This window comes from Gossypium hirsutum, chromosome A08 (genome assembly GCF_007990345.1).
Source record: "Gossypium hirsutum isolate 1008001.06 chromosome A08, Gossypium_hirsutum_v2.1, whole genome shotgun sequence".
In the NCBI taxonomy this organism is placed as follows: Eukaryota; Viridiplantae; Streptophyta; class Magnoliopsida; order Malvales; family Malvaceae; genus Gossypium; species Gossypium hirsutum.
Window position 1 is genome coordinate 79,960,779 of NC_053431.1, and position 22,834 is coordinate 79,983,612.

General features: G+C 36.7%; 1 non-coding gene across 1 annotated transcript; it reads left to right on the top strand.

The window, feature by feature from the left end:
- Window positions 1–13,229: 13,229 nt before the first annotated feature.
- On the top strand, window positions 13,230–13,336 carry LOC121205214 (small nucleolar RNA R71). The gene has a single exon (XR_005900299.1). It is a non-coding gene; the product is annotated as a small nucleolar RNA R71 (small nucleolar RNA).
- Window positions 13,337–22,834: the final 9,498 nt, after the last annotated feature.

Genomic DNA, 22,834 nt, shown 5'->3' on the forward strand with positions numbered 1-22,834 from the left:
TACGACTTCTGACGATCCGTGGCTACCTTCAGACTTTCACGGATTACCTTTACTTTCTGTTCAGCATCTTTAATCAAATCAACTCCGAAAATTTTACTTTCACCGAGCTCGGTCCAAAACAATGGTGTACGGCATTTACGACCGTACAAAGCCTCGTAAGGTGCCATCTTAATACTTGATTGAAAACTATTGTTGTAAGCGAATTCAATCAAAGGTAAATACCGTTCCCATGAACTACTGAACTCGAGGATGCAACATCTCAACATATCCTCAAGTATCTGAATTATCCGCTCGGATTGACCATCGGTTTGTCGGTGAAAAGCAGTGCTAAAATGCAGCTTGGTACCCAGAGCTTCTTGCAATTTCTTCCAAAATCGTGAGGTGAATCTCGGATCTCTATCCGACACGATAGAAACAGGTACCCCATGTAATCTCACAATTTGATAAACGTACAATTCAGCTAGTTTATCCAATGAAAAATCCGTACGTACGGGGATGAAATGAGCCGACTTAGTCAGTCTATCAACAACAACCCATATCGCATCCTTCTTACTTGCTGACAAGGGCAGTCCGGACACAAAGTCCATTGTGACTCGATCCCATTTCCACTCGGGTATCATGATCGGCTGGAGTAATCCTGAAGGCACTTGATGTTCCGCTTTCACTTGTTGACATATTAAACATCTCGAAACAAAGTCGGAGATCTCCCGTTTCATACCATGCCACCAAAATTGACGTTTCAAATCGTTGTACATTTTCGTACTCCCCGGGTGAATTGACATTCGGCTACAATGGGCTTCGTTCAGAATCATCGAAATGAGTTACGAATTCCTTGGAACACACAAACGATTTCTGAACCTCACACAATCATCATCATCAATTTGAAACTCCGATTCCTCGTTCGGAAAACACTTAGCCCGTTTTGCAACCAATTCATCATCGACTTTCTGAGCTTCACGAATTTGGTGAGTCAATAATGGTTTAGCTTTTAATTCAGCTACTAACACATTGTCTGGTAGAACAGACAAATGCACGTTCATCGCTCGTAAAGCAAACAATGACTTCCGGCTAAAGGCGTCCGCAACCACGTTAGCCTTTCCCGGGTGGTAATCAATGACAAGCTCGTAATCTTTCAACAACTCAAGCCAACGTCTTTGTCGCAGATTCAAGTCTCGTTGAGTCATCAAATTTGAGACTTTTGTGATCCGAAAATACATGGCACTTCTCACCAAACAAATAATGTCGCCATATTTTTAAAGCAAACACGATGGCAGCTAGTTCGAGATCATGGGTCGGATAATTCCTCTCGTGTGGCTTCAATTGTCTCGACGCATAGGCCACGACTCGACCTTATTGCATCAATACGCAACCCAACCCAAGTAGGGATGCGTCACTATAAATGACAAACTCTTTACCTGATTCGGGTTGCACCAAAATTGGAGCTTCAGTCAAATGAGTTTTCAGTTGGTCGAAACTTTTCTGACATTTCTCCGTCCACTCGAACTTAACATCCTTTTGAAGTAGCTTCGTCATTGGTGTGGCTATCATCGAGAAACCTTTCACAAATCGTCGGTAATAACCGGCGAGCCCCAAAAAGCTCCGAACTTCAGTAATATTTCTCGGAGGTTTCCAGTCAAGTATGGCTGAAATTTTGTTCGGGTCAACTCGAATACCCGACGCGGATACCACATGACCCAAGAAGCTAACCTCTCTTAACCAGAACTCACACTTACTGAACTTAGCATATAACTGCTTATCCCGCAAAATTTCCAGCACTAGCCTCAGATGCTCAGCATGTTCGGTCTCATCTCTTGAATAGACCAAAATGTCATCAATGAACACAACTACGAACCGATCCAAATACGGTCTGAAGATCCGATTCATCAAATCCATAAATACTGCAGGGGCATTAGTGAGCCCAAACGGCATCACTAAGAATTCGTAGTGACCATATCTCGTTCTGAAGGCAGTTTTAGGAATATCTGAATCTCGAATTCGCAACTGATAATAGCCCGATCTCAAATCTATTTTTGAGAACACTGAGGCTCCCTTCAGTTGGTCGAACAAATCATCAATGCGCGGCAACGGATATTTGTTCTTTATCGTCACTTTATTCAGCTGACGATAGTCAATGCACAACCTCATGGTTCCGTCCTTCTTTTTCACAAACAATACTGGTGCACCCCAAGGTGAGAAACTTGGTCGAGCGAAACCTCTATCCGTCAGTTCTTGCAACTGAGCCTTCAACTCCTTTAACTCGGTTGGTGCCATACGATACGGAGCTATCGAAATCGGCGTAGTCCCAGGTACAAGCTCAATACCAAACTCTACCTCCCGAACAGGTGGTAAACCCGGTAATTCTTCCGGAAAAACATCCGGGTATTCACAAACCACCGGCACAGATTCGGGTTTCTTTTCTAATTCTTTGCCATCAAGTACATACGCAAGGTATGCTTCGCACCCTTTTCTTACATATTTCTGTGCCAACATTGCTGATATTACAGCTGGCATCCCCTCCAAGTCCGCAGACTCAATTCGGACTACTTCGTTATTTGCGCACCTCAAATCAATAGTCTTGCTCTTGCAATTCACAATCGCATCATGCGCGGTCAACCAATCCAAACCAAGGATAACATCAAATTCATCAAACGGCAAAAGCATCAAGTCCGCCGGAAAATAGGAACCTCGAATTTCCAGGGGACATTTCTCACACACTTTGTCGACAAGCACGTAATGACCCAAGGGATTTGACACCCGAATTACAAACTCAGTAGACTCAATAGGTAAAGTCTTACTGGATGCTAAGGTTTCACATATGTAAGAATGAGTAGAACCGGGGTCAATCAAAGCAATTACATTAGTATCAAAGAGAGTGAATGTACCGGTAATAACATCAGGCGAAGAAGCATCCTCGCGGGCACGTATAGCATAAGCTCTAGCAGGCGCACGAGCTTCGGATCTGGTTATATCATCTCTAGATCCTCTCTGACCACCACTAGCATTGCCCGTATTTCCAGATGGTCTACCTCGAGCAGTGGTAGCACCCGGTTTCCCACTCTGATTTTCATTCTGTTCAAACAACCTCGGGCAATCTTTAATGAAGTGGTCAACTGATCCGCACTTGTAACAGAAGCGGTCAGGGAATCTACAACTCCCCGAATGCCATTTACCGCAATATCGACACTTCGTTCTATCTCGACGTTCATTCCCAACACTGGCGACCGAAGTGCCTCGTGTACCCACAGGGGGTCGATCACGATCTCGTCTAAAAAGGCCCGAAGTGCCTCTAAACTGGCCCGCATCATCTCGAAATCTCTTCGATGTCTGTTGAAGAGACCTTCCCGAGGATCTTTTACGAAACTCTCCAGTTCCCTCATCAACTCTTTGCTTTTCTTTTCTAAGCTCTTCGGCTTTACAAGCTCGTTCAACAAGTACCACGAACTCTCGTATTTCAAGAACGCCAACGAACATTTTTATATCTTCATTCAGCCCATCCTCGAAGCGTTTACACATAATAGCTTCGGACGAAACACATTCCCGAGCGTATTTGCTAAGTCTAACAAATTTTCGCTCGTAATCAGTAACCGACATGGAGCCTTGCTTAAGCTCAAGAAATTCCTTCCGTTTTTTATCAACAAATCTCTGACTGATATACTTTTTTCGAAACTCAGTTTGGAAAAACTCCCAAGTTACTTGCTCTCGGGGCACAACAGAAGTCAGAGTACTCCACCAATAGTAGGCAGAATCACGTAGCAAGGAGATAGCACACTTTAGGCATTCATCGGGTGTACAAGATAGCTCATCGAGTACCCGGATAGTGTTGTCCAGCCAAAATTCAGCTTGCTCGGCATCATCGCTATCCATAGCCTTAAATTCAGTAGCCCCATGTTTTCGGATTCTATCAACTGGGGGCTTATTTGACCTTATTTGGTCCGTTACCGGTGGTATTGTAGGTGCGGGGGTAGTATTTGTCGGGAATGGAGGTTGTGGAACAGCCATATTAGTTCGAATGTATTGGTTGAACCAATCATTCATCACGCTATAGAATGCTTGTCTAGCTTCATCATTCGGATTACTAGCATTAGGTTGAGAGTCTGCCGGCACTGTCCCTTGTGCGGGAGCAGGCGCTACACTCTCAAGATCATCAGCTACCTCTCGGTCACGATCGGGATCCATTACTATAAACACATTTACAATTGTCAGAAATCACCACACTATCAAGTAATCACATAAAATGGCATGTATAGCTAGACCCAACACATTACGGTAGTCCTAGAATCGACTAAACCGTAGCTCTGATACCAATTTAATGTAACACCCCGAACCCGAGACCGACACCGGAGTCGGACACGAGATGTTAACAAACTTTGAAAAATTTTTCCAGACACTGCCCAGTCTGAGTACTAGTCGCTTCAAAAATCATATCTTGAGTTTCACAACTCGAAAATCAGTTTTGTGATTTTTCACTGAAACTAGACTCATGTCCCCACCTATGTATTTTTTTCTAGAATTTTTGGTCAGGCCAATTAGTACAGTTTATTAGTCAAAGTCTCCCATGTAACAGGGGTCGACTACACTGACCTTTTCCCATTACGACTTGGATATCTCTCTGCACAGAGCTTCAATACTGATGCCGTTTGTTTCTATGGAAACTAGACTCAGAGAGGAATCCATACATATATGGTATGACCCCTAATTATCTCTGGTCAATTTATAGTGAATTTCCAAAGTCGGAACAGGGAATCCAGAAACTGTTCTGGCCCTGTTCCACAAGAACCCGGATATCTCTTACTGTACTGTTCATATGATTGTTTCGTTACTTTCATATGAAAGTAGATTCATCAAGGTTCGATTACATAATTTATTCAGTATTTAATTCCACTCCTACGAATTCTTGTGATTTTTCCAATCCACACCACTGCTGCTGTCAGCCTCTGTTTTCAAAGTAAACCTTACCTATTTTCGGGGTTTCATGGACCAACTAGGGCCTTGTCATACATATGCCCACATATGATCATACTTAGCCATTCCAATGGCTAATCATTTGCTCAACACTTCCATTCCAACTATAGTTACATCATGAAACCATCTATACATTCATAAACACGAATGGTCTAATGCCATACTCCACTTCTACAAGCCATTTTCGCATGGCTGTACACTTATACATTTCATAAAGTACTCGAAAACAACAATGGGTAGTCCTATACATGCCATATCAAAATTCAACCAAAATAGTACCCAAAAGAGCCTTTGATAGTGTGGGCGACTTCGACTTCAAGATCCCGAGTCCGATAGCTGGAGAACCAAAAATCTATAAAACAGAGGAGCAGTGTAACGAGTAAGCAATTTATGCTTAGTAAGTTTTGAGCAAGGAATTCCAGCATAAACAAAGAATAACACACATTTAGCTAAACGGAATATTTCATAATACGCAATTTACCGATACCAAACTTGCTTCACAACATTAACAACCCTTATGTACATACACAATAGACTAACTTAGCCGAAGGCCGGTAGCTCGTTTATCAACTGAGCGAACATTTATTTGTAAGGGCTCGATTAAATTCAACACATACGTAACATATCCCCATATTGGGATGTTTTTCGAGTATTCGCTGGAATTTTACAGCAAGCTCATTCATTACCAAATCACGTACCTTCGGGATTTAACCGGATATAGCTCCTCGTTCAAATGCCTTCGGGACATAGCCCGGTTTTAGTAACTCACACAATGCCTTCGGGACATAACCCGGATTTAATAACTCGCACGAATGCCTTCGGGACTTAACCCGGATTTAGTATCTCGCACAAAGGCCTTCGGGGCTTAACCCGGAATTTGTATCTCGCACAAATGCCTTCGGATCTTAGTCCGGGTATATTCACTTAGCACAAAGCCTTCGGGACTTAGCCCGGACAGCATTCAATTAATCATGCACATCTAACAATAATTCATGGCACATTCATATTTCATTTTCATTTGCGAAACTCAAACACAAGGCACATATCGTCCTTGCACATTCGGCTCAATAGCCACACATAGAGCATGATTTAATCACATCGTAATTTAAGCTCTCTTACTCAAGAACTTACCTCGGGTGTTGTCGAACGATTCCACTAGCTATTCAACCACTTTTTCCTTCCCTTTATCGGATTTATTTCCCCTTTGCTCTTGAGCTTAGCCTAGCTACATGCATGGCCGAATCTCTTCACCTTTCTTCTTCTTTCCTCCTTAAAATTTTTGGCCAAGGATGAACCAAAGGATGAGAAAATTTTTTCTTTGTTTTTCTTTCTAATTTAGGCTAAATGAAGGTGAGAAAAGGATGAACAAAGATCTTCTCCTCTCTTTTCTTTAGCTCACGGCAATGGGGGGGGAAAAAATCAACTACACACTTTTCTTTTTTTGTGTATTCATCATACTCCTTTTCATTATTTAATTTCCATGCCTATTATTTTATTTTTTTCCACCCATGATGCACCAACAAAACATGTCTATGACATGTCTTGGCCACCAAACTTGGTCTACCATGCTTGTCATGGCCGGCCACTACTAGTAGGGGGAATCTGACATGCAAGCCCCCCTTTGTCCACATGCACTAATAGGTCCTCACACATTGACCTATCACATTTTAGAATTTTCTCACATAAGTCCTATTGACTAAATTCACATGAAATCAACCAAATTGAAGATTGAAATTTTCACACATTCATAATTACATATTCTAGACAATAAGTATCACATTCAAACATTTCGGTGACTCGGTTTAGCGGTCCCGAAACCACTTCCTGACTAGGGTCAACTTTGGGCTGTCACAGGAATAATAATAGGAAAGTGAACAAAAAAAAGGGGTGTTCATACTTGCCATCTCCTAGCCGAAAAACCAAGAAAAAGAAAGGGAGAAAAATTTTGAAGAAGTTCGGCCATTGCTTGTATCTAGGAGGAGTGTTTGATGTTGTGGCATGAAAATGAGGGAGTTTGAATGCTTAATAAGGAGGGAAGAAGGAGTGTTCATGTTTTCTTTCTTTTGCAATTGTCGTAACTAGAGGAAGAAGAGGAAGCAAGATTCGGCCAAGGTGGTCCTTTAGATCAAGGTATGTTCAATGATATTTTTGGAAGTTTACACAACCTTTGGGTGATGAGTCTAAATTCTATCTATCCCATGGTTGGATTTGGGGTTGTTGGAGAGTTAGGATTCGGCTAAGGAGCTTAAAAAAATTTTAGTTGATACCTTGATGCTATTAGCATGCTAGTTATATGGATGTGTTAAGTTGCTTGTTATGTTAGCATGAAAGTTGAAATTGTTAAGCTATTTTGTTGGAGGTGCCGAATTTAGGACTAAGAAGAAAATGAGTATTCGGCTAACATAGTGGAAAGGTGGGTGTTGCCGATTGTTAGATTTAGACTATGGGAGTGGCTATAATGGGCATTAAGATGTGGAACTTAAGAAATGTAGTTATATGTAGATTTACATGATGTTACAAATAGATGTGAAAATATGCTAGATTAGGAAAATTCGATCAAGTGTTCATGAGATGAAATTAGGTGTTTAAATGATTTTATAGTTGACATTGTACATATATACATACATTCGGCCATCTAATTGAGTATGAAGGTGGTGTTAAATCTAATTGTGATGCCCATTCCGAAGTATATATACCTATATATATACATAAGTATGCCCATTCGTGATGTTACCTTTAATTATGTGTATAATCGACTAAATGGGCAATTAGTGAGGATGGTTGCCGAATATACAAACATACATATGCATGTGTAATTGAATTATGAATGTTTAGCAAGACGGTTAAACTAGTTGATTTATTGATTAAGCTCAAGGAATTAAAGGAGGAGAATCAAGCAAAGGCAAAGAAAAGATCATCGAGTAGCCGAGTTGGAATCGTCTTACCCAACACAAGGTAAGTCATTAAGCATATATTTTGTATTAATTTAAATGGTCATAACGTCTATGTAATGATGCTGAATGGAATGATAAATATATATATATATACATGTATGCATGGGGTGATGAAAATATTGAATAAAAAAAGAAAAGAGGTGAGATGTATTGAGTTGTTGGTTTCGGCACTAAGTGTGCGGGTGTAGACATTTATGATCATGAGATTGGCACTAAGTGTGCGGGTTTAAATTGTACAGCACTAAGTGTGCGAGTTTGATTATATAGCACTAAGTGTGCGAGTTGATTATATAGCACTGAGTGTGCGGACTTAATATATATTTTTGAATCACTATGGACACTAAGTGTGCGACATTATTGAGTTGATCACGGACAGCGGATCGGGTAAGTACCTTGAGTTCATGGCTAATAGGCGCTATGTTTATATTTGGAGTTGAGCTTGGTAAGTTTGAACCTATGTGACAATTATAATTGAAGTCACGTACATAAGATTTATCGTGGAATAGGTGAAAGGTCGTTTAGTTGTATGATTGTAACGAAAATAAAATGATGTATGAAAATGCCTCAAATATCCTATTGATTAGTATATGGAATGTGAATGCATGACTTGGTATGAGATTGAACCGATAGGTCTAAGGAACTATGGTATGGTTCGGTATGGATGGAGTAACTAGCCTCGTTCCATTTTGTTTCCTCTTGTGATAATGTTATTAATGGATGGTAGTGCATTGCTTATGACTTACTGAGTTATATACTCACTCGGTGTTTCCTTGTCACCTATTCTAGGTTTCTTGGACTCGTCTCTTTTTGCGTGATCGGGCCGTCATCGAAGTCATCACACCGGCTAGCAACTTTTGGTATCTTCTTTTTAGTCGGTCTAGGAGAACATTTCGGCATGTATAGGCTAATATGTTTTGTTGAAATTTGGTATGTAAACTTTTAGCCATGCGAAAATGGCATAAATGTTCGGTTGGATTTGGTTCTATAATGTTAGGTCGTAAGTCTTGGTAATTCGATTTTTATGTCATATGTCATGGTTGATTATTTTTGGTGTTAAAATTCATGATATGGCAATAGTGTAGTAGGGAGATGTTTGACAATGATTAGCCTTTGGCATGGCTAGTCATGATCATAATTTGTGATATGTATGATGAATTACTAGTTAGATCAAGGAGAAATCACGAAATAGGCATAGTTGCTTTAGTAACAGATGCTGGCAGCAGCAGTGACGTGAGATTGAAAAATCACTAAAAACAGTAGGAATGGAATTAATTAATGAATAAATTATGTAATCGAAGCTCGATGAGTCTACTTTCATATAGAAGAAACGAAACGACCATATGAGCTGTATGTTAGGAGATAATTAAACTCTTGTGAAACAGGGCCAGAGCGATTTCTGGATCCCCTGTCCCGACTTTAGAAATTCACCCTAAATTAATCAGAGACAATTAGAAGTCATGCTTTATATTTATAGATTCCCTTTTGATTCTAGTTTCATTAGAAACCAACGGCATAATTATTGGAGCTCTGTAAAGGGAGATATCTAAGTCGTAATGCACAAGGGTCAGAGTAGTCGAACCCAGGAACAGGGACGACTTTAACTAATAAACTGTACCAATTGGCCCAACCAAAAATTCTACAAAAATTCTACCATATAGATATATGAGTCTAGTTCCGGGGAAAATTTACGGAACTGGATTTCGAGTTTCAGAACTCAAGATATGATTTTTAAAGCGACTTGTACGCAGATTGGCAGCTTGTCTGGGAAATTTTTAATAAGTGGTTTGAAGTCTGTTAACACCTCGTGTTCGACTCCGGCGACGGTCTCGGGTTCGGGGTTTTACAGATAAGGTCGAGGACGTACCCATTCACCATGCTCCATAAGAAATAGGCGTTGTGGGTAGTGAAGACGCCAGTGCTTTCTTGTCTCCCTGTCAGAATGTGAGCCAGGATGGCTTGTAGATACCTCAAGGATGGAGGGAGAGCCGATGCCTTGGAGTGGCTAAGATCGTAAGTGGCCGAAGCAGGGACGAGGTCCCTCCAGCATTTTGAAGGGGAGTAGTGGATGTGGTGGTGGGGGTGTTGAGTTTATTGTCGTCTATGAACTCCTCCGTGTATAGCCCTAGTGTAACCCCGAACTCAGGTACGCTCAACTGGTGTACTAGACCACCAAGGCGGAACTGGACTGTTCTAGGATCGTTCAAGTTGGTCATGACGGTCTGAAGATAGAACGTCGAGTAGATTTTTAATGTGAACTCTCGATACATCGGCTCGACAATCTCGAAGAAGAGCCCTCACGGGTCAGTCGTCAAGAGGGCTCGTGCCGCATCAGCCAAATGAATCTGTTCAAGTACGGCCCAGTCAATACAGCGGCCCACACCTAGGGGTCGGGCCCGTAATATCTGATATAATTCCTCCTAAGGTCCTAAGAAAACCTGGAGGAACGGGTGGCGAATCTCCATGGTAAGACCCAAGGATGACGCTGCTCATTTTTTCTTCTTCGAGGTGGGAACAGTGGTCTTCTTACCACGTGAGGACGACATTGTACCTACATTGAAATATCAAAGTTCAACCAATATGCCCCAAGAATAGTATGGAAAATCAAGACTAAATATGAATATTTCATGAGATTTACGTACTAGATGATACAAACTAAAACAATTAAATATATCAAGTTATAAGATTATGGGAAAAATGTAACTGGAATATGAATGAATGCATGTGGGTAAGCATAAATTTCATGGAAACAAGGAAAAATGAAAGAGTATAGCATAATGTAGAAACTAGAATGAAAAATTTGTTATAAAACAAGCATGAGTATTTTAATATTCTAACTATGAATATTCATTCAAAATAGTTCAATAGAGCAGAGAAATCATGAAATAAGCAACATATTTAAAGAAAAATAGAGAGAAAAGAGTAAACAAACGCAAAAGGAAGGAGCTTGAGGCGTCAGAATCGGTGTTGTAGGCGGCGCACGGGTATGGGTGTAGGGCGTGTGAAGTTGCAGCGGCTAGGGTTAGGGATTTTTTGGGAGGAAGATGATGAATAGTGATGGGTTTATATAGATTTTAAGTTATATGGTCGTGGGACACATCCGTGTGGCCTAATTTTTGCCCGTGTGTTTCGCGAATTTTGAATTTGGGCACATTTGATATTCGGCCCACGCCCGTGTTCTTTGGGCGTGTTGGTGTACACGGCCGTGTCGCACGGTCGTATCTTACTTCGTTTGCTTCTTCCGCGCCTGTGTTTGTTTTGACAGTGTCGACCACAGGTGGATGGCACGGACATGTTGCACACCCGTGTTACATTCTCAGTTTCAACCACGGTTTCGAGGCATGGGCATGTCTCACGCCCGTGTTGTTTTGGCAATTTCGCCCACAACCATATCGCACGACTGTGGCAACTTATCGCATCCCGTATTAGGGAAAAATTTTGCCCTGTTTTCATACAGCCGTATTACACGGTCGTATCTCCTCTTATGGTGTGAGCACGGCTTAAGGCACGCCCGTGTGCCCGGCCATATGGATGGGAAAACCCTATGTTTCAAGACTTAGTTAGTAGGTAAGATGTGAAAAACTAGAATTTAAATAAGCCATTATTGTTAGTGCTCAGTTTGCCTCCCGAGAAGCGCTTATTTATAGTCTTAAGCTGGACTTACCTCTCTTCTGCATGGTCAAGGTGGTGCGAGGAGTTTACACTCCTTATCCCTGCTATCAACTTTATCAACATAAGGTTTAAGACGAGCATTGTTTACCTTAAAAGTACCGAATTTGGGATGAATTACCTCGACTATACCATATGGGAAAATACTGAGTACTGTAAGAGGAATTTCTTCATTAGGTTCAGGAATGGTAATGTAAGGATCTGCCGCATCTAGTAGTACTTTATCTCCAACCTTAAGTTGATTTGGTGAGGTATTGAGCTCGTCCTGGCTCGGTTTCGGTTTATCTGGTGTTCTCGATTTCTGTGTCCGCCATTCATCTCGCTCCTCGATTTATAGCCTTCGTTCTTCATAGATAGGTCCTTTATTGTTGTTTGAACACGGCTCATATGTGTTCTTCATAATTGTTTCCTGCACAGAGGGTTTCACCACACGATCAGTACTAGTAGAATGATTTATACAACCACATTCAATTTTTGATGTGTTACTCGAATTACGAGCTTGAAGGGTGATTGTTTCGTCTTCCACACGAAGTGTGAGTTCACCTGTACCAACATCAATAATGGTTCTAGCAGTCGCTAAAAAGGGTCGTCCTAAAATTAAAGATGCGTTACTATCCTCTTCCATGTCTAGAACAACAAAGTCTACTGGGTATATAAATTTATCGATCTTAACAAGAACATCTTCAATGATACCCCTAGGAAATCTAATGGTTTTATCAGCCAATTGAATGCTCATCCTAGTTTGTTTGGGTTTCCCAAGACCTAGCTGTTTAAACATTTTATAAGGCATAACATTAATGCTTGCCCCTGAGTCAGCCAATGCATTATGAACATCTAAACTACCAATTAAATATGGAATCGTCAAACTCCCTGGATCTTTCAATTTGTTGGGTAGCTTATTCTGTAGAATGGCTGAGCAAACTGTATTCAACTCCATATGCGACGCCTCATCCAACTTTCATTTATTTGTTAAAAGCTCATTTAAAAATTTGACTGCGTTTGGCATTTGCGAAAGAGCTTCAATAAATGGTAAGTTAATATGTAATTTTTTTAATAATTTAAGAAATTTACCGAATTGTTCTTCTGTACGGTCTTTTCTTGTCGCGTTTGGGTATGGCACATGAGGTTTGTATTCTTTACTTACCGGTTTCTGGTCATTGTGGTCCACCTCACCCTTACCTTTACTTACCCCAGTTTCTTGCCTCGATTCTGGTTTAGGTGCAACTAACCCTTCCCCATCTTGAATGGTAATTGTATTGATTTGCTTCCTTCGGTTAGATTCAGTGTTACTCGGCAGACTACCTTGTGGTCGTTCAGAAATCAGTTAGGCAAGTTGGCCTATCTGAGTTTCGAGTCCTTGGATTGACGCTTGTTGATTCTTAAGGGTTGTCTCGGTATTCTGGAAACGAGTTTCTGACTTGGTTAGATAACATAGTAACCGCATCAAGGTTGAAAACACCGGCTACTTTTATCAGTTTTGTCCTCATAGCTTTTCACTGATAGTTATTCAGTGACATCTCCTCAATAAATTCGTAAGCCACTTCAAGTGTCTTATTATTGATAGTTCCACCAGCGGCTGCGTCAATCATCTACTGAGTCGAAGGGTTCAGGTTATTGTGAAACGTTTGGACCTGTAGCCAGAGTGGTAACCCATGGTGAGGGCATCTTCGCAAAAGGTCCTTGTATCTCTCCCATGCATCGTAGAGTGTTTCTAAATCCATCTACAGAAAAGAGGAGATATCATTACGTAATTTGGCTGTTTTAGCCGGCGGAAAATATTTTAATAAAAATTTTTCGGTCATCTGTTCCCAAGTAGTGATTGTTCCTCATGGAAACGAGTTCAACCACTGTTTAGCCTTATTCCTCAACGAAAAGGAAAACAACCAAAGACGAATGGCATCATCAGCAACGCCATTAATTTTAAAAGTGTCGCAAAACTCTAAGAAATTTGCCAAGTTAGCGTTGGGATCCTCGTCCTGCAAACCATCAAGCTGAACAAACTATTGGATCATTTGAATGGTGTTAGGTTTCAGTTCAAAATTATTTGCTGCAATAGCAGGCCTAACTATGCTCGATTGAGTTCCTGTTAAATTAGGTTTAGCATAATCATACATTGTGCATGGAGCAGGATTCTGATTTACTGGATCAGCAGCAATCGCAGGAGGTAGCAGATTTTCTTGGTTTTCAGCCATCTCCTCGGTTGTGGTTGAAGTGTCGTCCTCTTGCTCGTCCTCTGTGTATCTTAGGCTTCGCCTTTTTTCTCTTCAATTTTTGCAAACTGTACAGTCGATCTCACGGTCAAAAAGTAGTGGTCCTGACGGGTTTCTTCTGATCATAAACTAGAAAAACCTGTCAGAAGAAAATAAATGAAAAATTGGAAAAGAAAATAAAAATTTAAATTGCAATAAAATTAAAATGGCTAAAGTAATAAAAATCGAGTGTTCCTAATATCCTAGTTCCTCGGCAACGGCGCCAAAAACTTGATGCGTGATATTTGTGACAGGTTTTAAAAATTTATAAATGAATCATTCTTGAGACTAACTTATTATCACATTAAGGCAACTGTACCTATCGAACAGTAGTATAGTTTAGCAAGACCGGATTGTCGAACCCAAAGGAACCACGAGTACTAGTATTTACTTCCTTTTTATTATCTAGCCTAAAAATCAAGAGGTTTGGTTATCTAAACTAATTACTAAACTAAGAATTCACAGAAAGAAAATTTGGGAAAATACTTTTTAGAAAATTCGATTGATTAAGACAATACTAAGGAAAAATCCACCTAGACTTCACTTGTTATTTGACTCTAAATCAGACGATTTATTCATTTGACTTGATCCGTAGAAATCCCTAAATTATATTATTATCTCTCTCGAGACTAATAACGTCTAACCCTAGGTTGAATAATTGAAATCTCTTTCTAATTAACACCCTAGAATTGCATTAACTCGATTTATAGATTCCCTAATTAGGTTTCACCCTAATCCAGTAAAATCTTGTCACCCTATCTCTAGGCGCGCAATCAACTCCGCTTAATTACGAAAAATTTACTCTTAGATAGGGTCTATTCCTCCTCTGAATAAGAGTGTTGACTTGAATCAATATCCTAGAATATTAAAACAAGAATTAAGAACACATAATTAAGAACAAATAAAATATTTATCATACAATTCAGATAATAATAACAAGATCCTTCTTAGGTTTCATTCCCCTTAGGTATTTAGGGGTTTTAGTTCATACTTATGAAGGAAAACATCTCAAAAGCATAAAGATAACAAAACATAAGAAAACCCAAAACTCCTGAAGGAACTTGAAGGGAGACCTTCAGTCTTGATGATGAATCCGGCTTCTGAGATGAATCAATCGGCTTTCCTTGAGTAATTCATTACTTCCTACTCTGCGTCCCCCTCTTAAGTGCCTTCTCAGGTGTTTAAATAGGCTTTAGAATGCCTAAGAGCCCCCAAATTGGCCTTTTTCGAATAGGGTTATACTTGGGTTAGGCAAGGACATGCCTGTGTGTTACGCCCGTGTGCGATTACTCCAGCTCGTGGTCAAGACTGTTGAATAGGCACGGGCATGTAGCATACCCGTGTAAGTCATGCTTCAATCCTGCCAAAGGGACACGACCATGTGACACGCCAGTGTGAGAAAGTCCAGGCTGTGTTGATTTCCCACGTGAGTCTTTTTTCTCTGTTTTCGGCCCATTTCTCACTCTTTTTACTCTCCTGTGCTCACCTAAGTATAAAACATGAAATTAAAGGATTAGGAGCATCGAATTCACCAATTCTAAGGAGAAACCATCGATAAATGTGCTAAGCATGGGATAAAAATATGTATAAATTACGGTTTATCAATACCTGTACCACTCACAATATGGTTATAACCTTTCCCATTTAGCTTAAACTATAACTCTCACCGTTGAACCATTCAGAAAGCTATCGAATATTCACTAAGCCTCGAACATAGGGTATAATGCCGATGTCATGTCCCAGACATGGTCTTACACTGACACATCTCGTAGCCGATGCATGTCCAAACATGTTTTACACTGGCTTACATCTCGAAGTCGATGCATGTCCCAGACATATCTTACACTAGCTCTCGTCTCAATGCCGATGCCATGTCCCAAACATGGTCTTACACTGGCTCTCATAATGTGGCCGATGCATGTCCCAGACATGTCTTACACTAGCACACAAATAACCCGAATGTCATGGCATGAACATCCGAATTGTTTCTTAAGGTTCAACGGGAATTCTACTATATCAATATTCATCGTACATAATCATTTCCACAACCAAGCAATTCATCCTATATCAATTTAAACACATATAATAACAATGTAGTTGTATTATTTACATACAACTTACTCGTTTCAATGGAATATCATATTCCATCAAATCTCCAAGCATTCAATCAACACATAAATGTTATTTGCATTTGACATCACTTTCTCATATACAATATCATCAACATAAACTTTAATACAATCAAGGCAACATAAACTTTCTCATATACAATATCATCAACATCAACATTCTCTCAAGTACAAGTAGATTCCTTGTGTCAGAATTTCAATTGTAACATTCTCTCAAGTACAAATAGATACTGTAGAGGCCCAATTTGGCCCAAGCCCAGAAAATAACCAAACAAAAAAAAACAAAGTCCAATCTTTTTTACAGCCCAAAACAATAACCCAATTACCAGCCCAAATTAAACTAAACATAACCCATCTAAATTAAACCAACTAACCCAAAACTAAACCTACCCAACAGCCCAAACCCAATTTCCAATACTTATCAGAAAACCAAAAAAGAAAAACCCTAGCCCAGTTAGCCACTGCCCCTATGGCCACCTGCCCTCTGACGCCTCTGCCACCACCCACCGCCACTTGCACCTGCAAATGAAGAAAAGACATAAACAATAAAAAGAAATACTTTGTAAATGGCTATATAAGCCTTGCAAATATTTTGTATTTTACTCTCTGGACAAGAAAATTGAATACGAAAGAAAGAATAGATTCAAATACTAAAAACATAGCAAGCTGATCAAAAACCAATTCATCATACAAATGTCTTGTTCTTTTTAGTTTATTTTTTTATCTTTACTTTCTTCCTTCGCATATATACGCATATTTCTTTTATTTTTTCTTTTAAACACACACACACACACACACACACACACACACACACACACATATATATATATATATAGACATAGATAAAAAAATAAAAGTACAAAAAAAACAAAAAAAAATTTACCTTTTCGGCCACCATGTACGGTGGCCGGTGCTGATGTTGGCGATGGTGGACGGCAATCGAGGCGAGGCCGGATTTCCCACTGGAAATCGCCCAGCTCTTCCTCTCTCCTTTTTTTTTCTGATTTTGGTTACAAATGATTTTTTTCTGATTTTTGGGCTAATTATAGTACTTAAAAACGGCGTCGTTTTGGCATTAAAACCCAGGGCACAAAACGGCGTCATTTTGCCTTGGGTCGGACCAATCCGACCGACCTGCCAGGATCCGCGTGTTTTTTTAAGTAAGGGCTAATTGCGCTTTTAGCCCTTCTGCATTTTCATACTTTTACGATCAAGTACTTTTTCAATTTTTAATTTGGCCCTAAAGTATATATCGCTTTGCGATTTAGTCCCTCTTGCTGTGTTGCGTTTTGAGAGGAGGAATAATTGCTTTTTTAGTCCTCCCTTGTTTTGCGCGCATCCAAATCGATCCTATTTTCCTTTACTTCTTTTTAAAATTACCCCAAAATATTGTTTTAATTTAAATTTTATCCTTTTGCACCCTCTTTTACGTATTTTATTTTATTTTAATATTATTTATACTATTATATTTTATTAATATCATTATTATATCTATTATCAATATTTTGTTATTATTATTGGTACTAATATTTAGTTTCAATTAGTATTTATATCTGTATATATATGAATATATTTATATATTACTATTAATGATTATTTTTAATATTATTATTATCATTTTGAATATATATATATTGTATGTGTTTTTCATATATATTATGTATGTATTTTTAATATTATGAATTATATATATTTTATATATATTATGTATATATTTTTTAAATATCATACTATTCATATCTTTTTATGTTATCTCATGTATATATTTTTAATATTATTAGTTATATATATTTTTATACTATTTCATGTATATATTTTTATATTATCCTTATTATTATTATTGATATTAGTATATGTTTTATTATATATGTATATATCTTTAATATATATATAGGTATATATTTATGTAATATTATTAATAGGTGTTTTTAACATTATTATTTCTAATATGTATATATTATGTAAATATTTTAATATTATATTATATATGCATTTTTTATATATATTATGTATATATACCTTTTTAATATTGTATTTTTATCTATATCATGTATATATTTCGAATACTATATTATATTTTTTTACATATTATCTTATGTATATATTTTTTAATAACTATATATTATGTATGTATTTTTAACATTATATTATGTACATATTTTTAATACTATGTATATACTTTGTAATACTATTATTATGTTTATATTTTAATATATATGCGTATGTATATAGGTAACATTATTAATGTTTTTAATATCATGTTTCCATCACTTTACTAACTATTATTATATGTATATATATATTCATTGTTTTTATTTCGTGTTTAATACTATTATTACGTTTAATATCGCATGCATTGTTATTGTTTTTAATATTATTGTCGTATTTATTATTTGCTTCGATGTATTTCTAACTCTTTTATTTTTGTTCTTACCCATTCTGTATCAGTTTGCTTTTCTTATTATATTATTAGCATATCATTATTTTTATTATTATTTTCTTTTCATTGTAAATATTATTTTTATTTTTATCCTAATGCTCTTATATTATATGTTAATATTTTTCATTCATTATATCATTGTTTGTACAGTTTATTTATTTATGAATTTTTATTTAAAAAATATATATTTTATTCATTTTTTTATTAATTTCAATAAATAAGGCAACGTGCCGATTTAACATTAAGTCGTTGATTTCATCGCTATGTTGGGTGAATATCATCGGCTCGTGTTAAAAACGGAACGTCCTTCTCAAAAGAAATTAAAATTATAAAAATTCTTGTGTTTTGATCGGATCATGATTAAATGTTACATTGAACTCGCATTTTCGAAAATTAAGACAACACATGTTTAACGAGATACCAATTTTGGGCGTCGCGAGGGTGCTAATACCTTCCTCGTGCGTAACTACTCCCGAACCCTATTTTTTCTCTGGCTTTTGACGTAGACCTAAATTCGGCCTTCATTTTTGTTCAAGAATAAATTTTCTTTTCTAAAAAAAGATGATTTATTAGGTGTCCGATCACACCTAAAAAAAAAGATCGGTGGCGACTCCCTTTTTTAATAAAATTGAAAGTCGGTTTTCAAATATTCAATAAATCGCCTCAATTAGCGGGCAAAGTAAAATTTTTACGTCGCTACAGATACCTTTGTCTAAAGCCACATTCAGTATTGTGGTTGCCTATATTGTGATTGTAACATTCTATGTTAAGTTGTTTTATGGCAGTACATTCTTGAAAAAAAACCTATTTTGAACAATGTCTATTCTTGCAAAACAACTGTTTTAAATAGGAATTATTTTGAATGACGATTGTTCTAAATATAGTTGTTTTTAGAAAACAACTAATCTAAACAAGACATACTTCGAACATTAGTTGTTCACAATAAGAGTTGTTCTCGAATGACAATTACACTGTATAAAAATTAATCTAAATTGGAGTTATGCTCTGAACATATTTATTTTCAAAAATAAGGTTTGTTATTCCAAAAGAAATATTAAAAGTTGTTCTTTCCAAAACTAAGTATCAACACTCCCCTGCATGAAAATTTTCAAGAGAAAGTTTTCATGAAAAATGCAGAGAAAAGAAAAGTAATAGAATAGCTATGATCTTGTAATTCTAAAAATCGTTATAAGAAAAATTATTGCTCAAACTATTACCTCTACATGAAATTTTTGACAAGTAATTCAAAAATGTTTATGCATAAAATTAAATTAGAATAGAAAACTACTTTCTTTAAGATATTTGAATAAAAAAATTGTAGTTAAAAAAAAGAAGAGGATAGTATCGAACATTGAAATTATTCACAATATTAAATACAGAACAACTCCCTTTTACTTCACCAACGATTATTATAAAAGTATATTATTTTTTTTATTAAATGTTATAGAGATATATTTTATCAAAAAATCAAGTGTAATAGTTTTATTCTAAAAGAAATCAGGTAAAACATCCGATTACTATCCTAGAAAAAAATATTGTAACATATAATTATTTTTCCCTAAAAAACTTAAAATAGCAGGCTTTAGCTTTTCCTTAAAAAAATAAGAATAACAAGCTATTAATTATATCTAAAAAATTGAAAATAGCATATTATTGTTTTTCTCTAAAACAAAGAATAATATTTTATTCTCTAAAAAATTGAGATAACTAGTCATTACTTTTTCCTATAAAATTGGGGAAAACATATCATTAAATTTTTTTCCTTTAAATTAAAAAATCTATTGGGTGTAAAAATAAAAGCTAATACACCTTAAAAAAAATTGGGGGAAACATATAATTTATTTTGTTTTTTAAAAAATCCATTGGGTGTAATAAAGGAAAAAGCTAATATACCTTAAAAACATTTGAGGAAAGTGATTGTCACTATCTCTTCAAACTTTATTTTGCAAGTAAACCAAATTCTTGATGCACAATTTTTTTTTTAATGGATAAAGTCTTAGAAGCAAAATTGTTGCTTCTAATAATTATTTATTTGTGAGTAATGCATTAGAATTATGAGATCATACTATTTTGTCATTTCTTCTCTCTTTTTCTTATTACATTCTTTTTTGTATGAGAATTTTTTTTACCGAAAATTTTCATTCATGAGGCAAAATCTAGATATTTAATTGGCACTTTTAGTTTATTATTATTTATTATTATTATTTATTTTTTTGGAGAAAAAGAACTCTCATCCAAAATTGTTGTTATTTAGAACAACCATTGAGGATCAATTATGTTTAGAGCAAGCTCCAATTTAAAACAATTATTGTCTAGAGTAGTTTTAAGTCAAGAATAACAGTTGTTCGAAGCAATTTTTGTTTAGAATGGTTATTCTTCAAGAAAATTATGTTCAAAATAAACATGATTTAAAACAACTCTTATTTAAAATATTGTTTTTGGAGAATAGTCATTATTCAGAATAAGGTCTTCTAGGAAAAGTACCACTACAAAACAATTCATTGTAGAACAAGATTATTTAGGACATTTTTTTCCAAAAATGTTCTATAAAGATGTTTCAAACTGTGAAAAAAAATAAAAATAAAAAAATAAAATAAAGAACACACAGATTTTTACTTGGAAACATTTTCGGGAAAAAACCACGGGCAGAGGAGAAGAAAATTTACTATGTCGAATTCGAATTAATTACAAGAGGAATAGACTATATCTATTTATAGGTTTGTAAAGCCATATTCTAGTAAGACTGAAACACCTCATTCTAATAAATATCAAATATATGGAATTTAATAAGGTTTAAAAAACCTTATTCTAAAATAAAATAAAATAAGTGTAATTCTATATGGATTCTTCTTTTATTTTATTTTACCACTGTATTTTATTTAAATAAGGATTTGGGCTACTTAATTCTAACAATCTCCACCTTAACACGAATTCTCAATGAACAAGTTCTTTATCGCGAACTCTCAACGAACAAGTTCTCCACCTTTTCCATAAAACCCCTTATGGGTTTAACTTCAACAATGAACACCAACCAAGTCTAAGTAATGCTCAAACTTGGTTATAGGAAGTGACTTAGTCATCATATCTGCAGGATTTTAATGAGTACTAATTTTCCTCACAACAATATCACCACGAGCAATAATATCACGAACAAATTGATACCGAACATCAATGTATTTTATTTTCTCATGAAACATTTGATCTTTTGTAAGAAAGATAGTACTCTGATTGTCACAAAATACTGTGCTGATTTGAAGGTCTTCATTGAGTTCACTAAAGAGTCCCTTCAACCAAATAGCTTCTTTACAAGCCTCAGTAATCGCTATGTACTCAGTTTCAGTGGTAGATAAAGCGATTGTAGTTTGCAAAGTGGCTTTCCAACTAATTGCACAACCTCCGATTGTAAAGACATAACCTGTGAGAGATCTTCTTCTATCAAGGTCTCCAGCAAAATCAGCATCAACATACTCAATTACTCCATCTCTAGTTCTTCCAAACTGTAAGCAAACATCAGTAGCTCCTTGTAAATATCTTAAAATCCACTGAACTACTTTCCAATATTCTTTACCGAGATTCACCATATATCTACTAACTGCACTAACTGCATATGATAAATATGGACGTGAACAAACCATAGCATACATGAGAGATCCCACTGCACTAGAGTATGGAACATGTGATATGTACTCAATCTCATCATCTGATTGTGGAGACAAAGCAGATGAAAGTCTGAAATGGGCTGTTAAAGGAGTACTAACAGGCTTAGCACTCTACATATTGAACCTGCAAAGAACTTTCTCAATGTACCCCTTCTGACTTAGGTACAATTTACTTGCTTTTCTATCTCTAAGAATCTCCATACCAAGTATCTTCTTTGTAGGTCCTAAATCTTTCATATCAAATTCTTCACTTAGATGGGTTTTGACATTTCTTATCTCTCCTTTATCTTTTGCTGCTATCAACATGTCATCAACATAAAGAAGTAGATACACAAAAGAACCATCACTATTTTTCTTAAAGTAAACACAACTGTCAAAACTACTTTTGAAATTATGAGAAGTCATAAAGGAATCAAACCTCTTGTACCACTATCTTGGTGACTGTTTCAAACCGTAAAGGGACTTTTTTAGCAAGCAAACATAGTCCTCTTTTTCTAAGACTATAAAACCCTCTGGTTGTTGCATGTAAATATCCTCCTCAAGTTTTCCATGCAAAAATGCAATTTTTACATCTCATTGCTCAAGCTCCAAGTCATGCATAGCCACAATACCAAGCAAAACTAGAATCGAGCTATGCTCAACTGGGGAGAACACATCTGTGAAGTCCACTCCTGGAATTTGACTGTAACCCTTTGCAACAAGCCTTGCTTTATATCTGGGTTCTTTAACTCTTGGATTCCCTTCTTTCTTTTTAAACACCCATTTACAACGAACA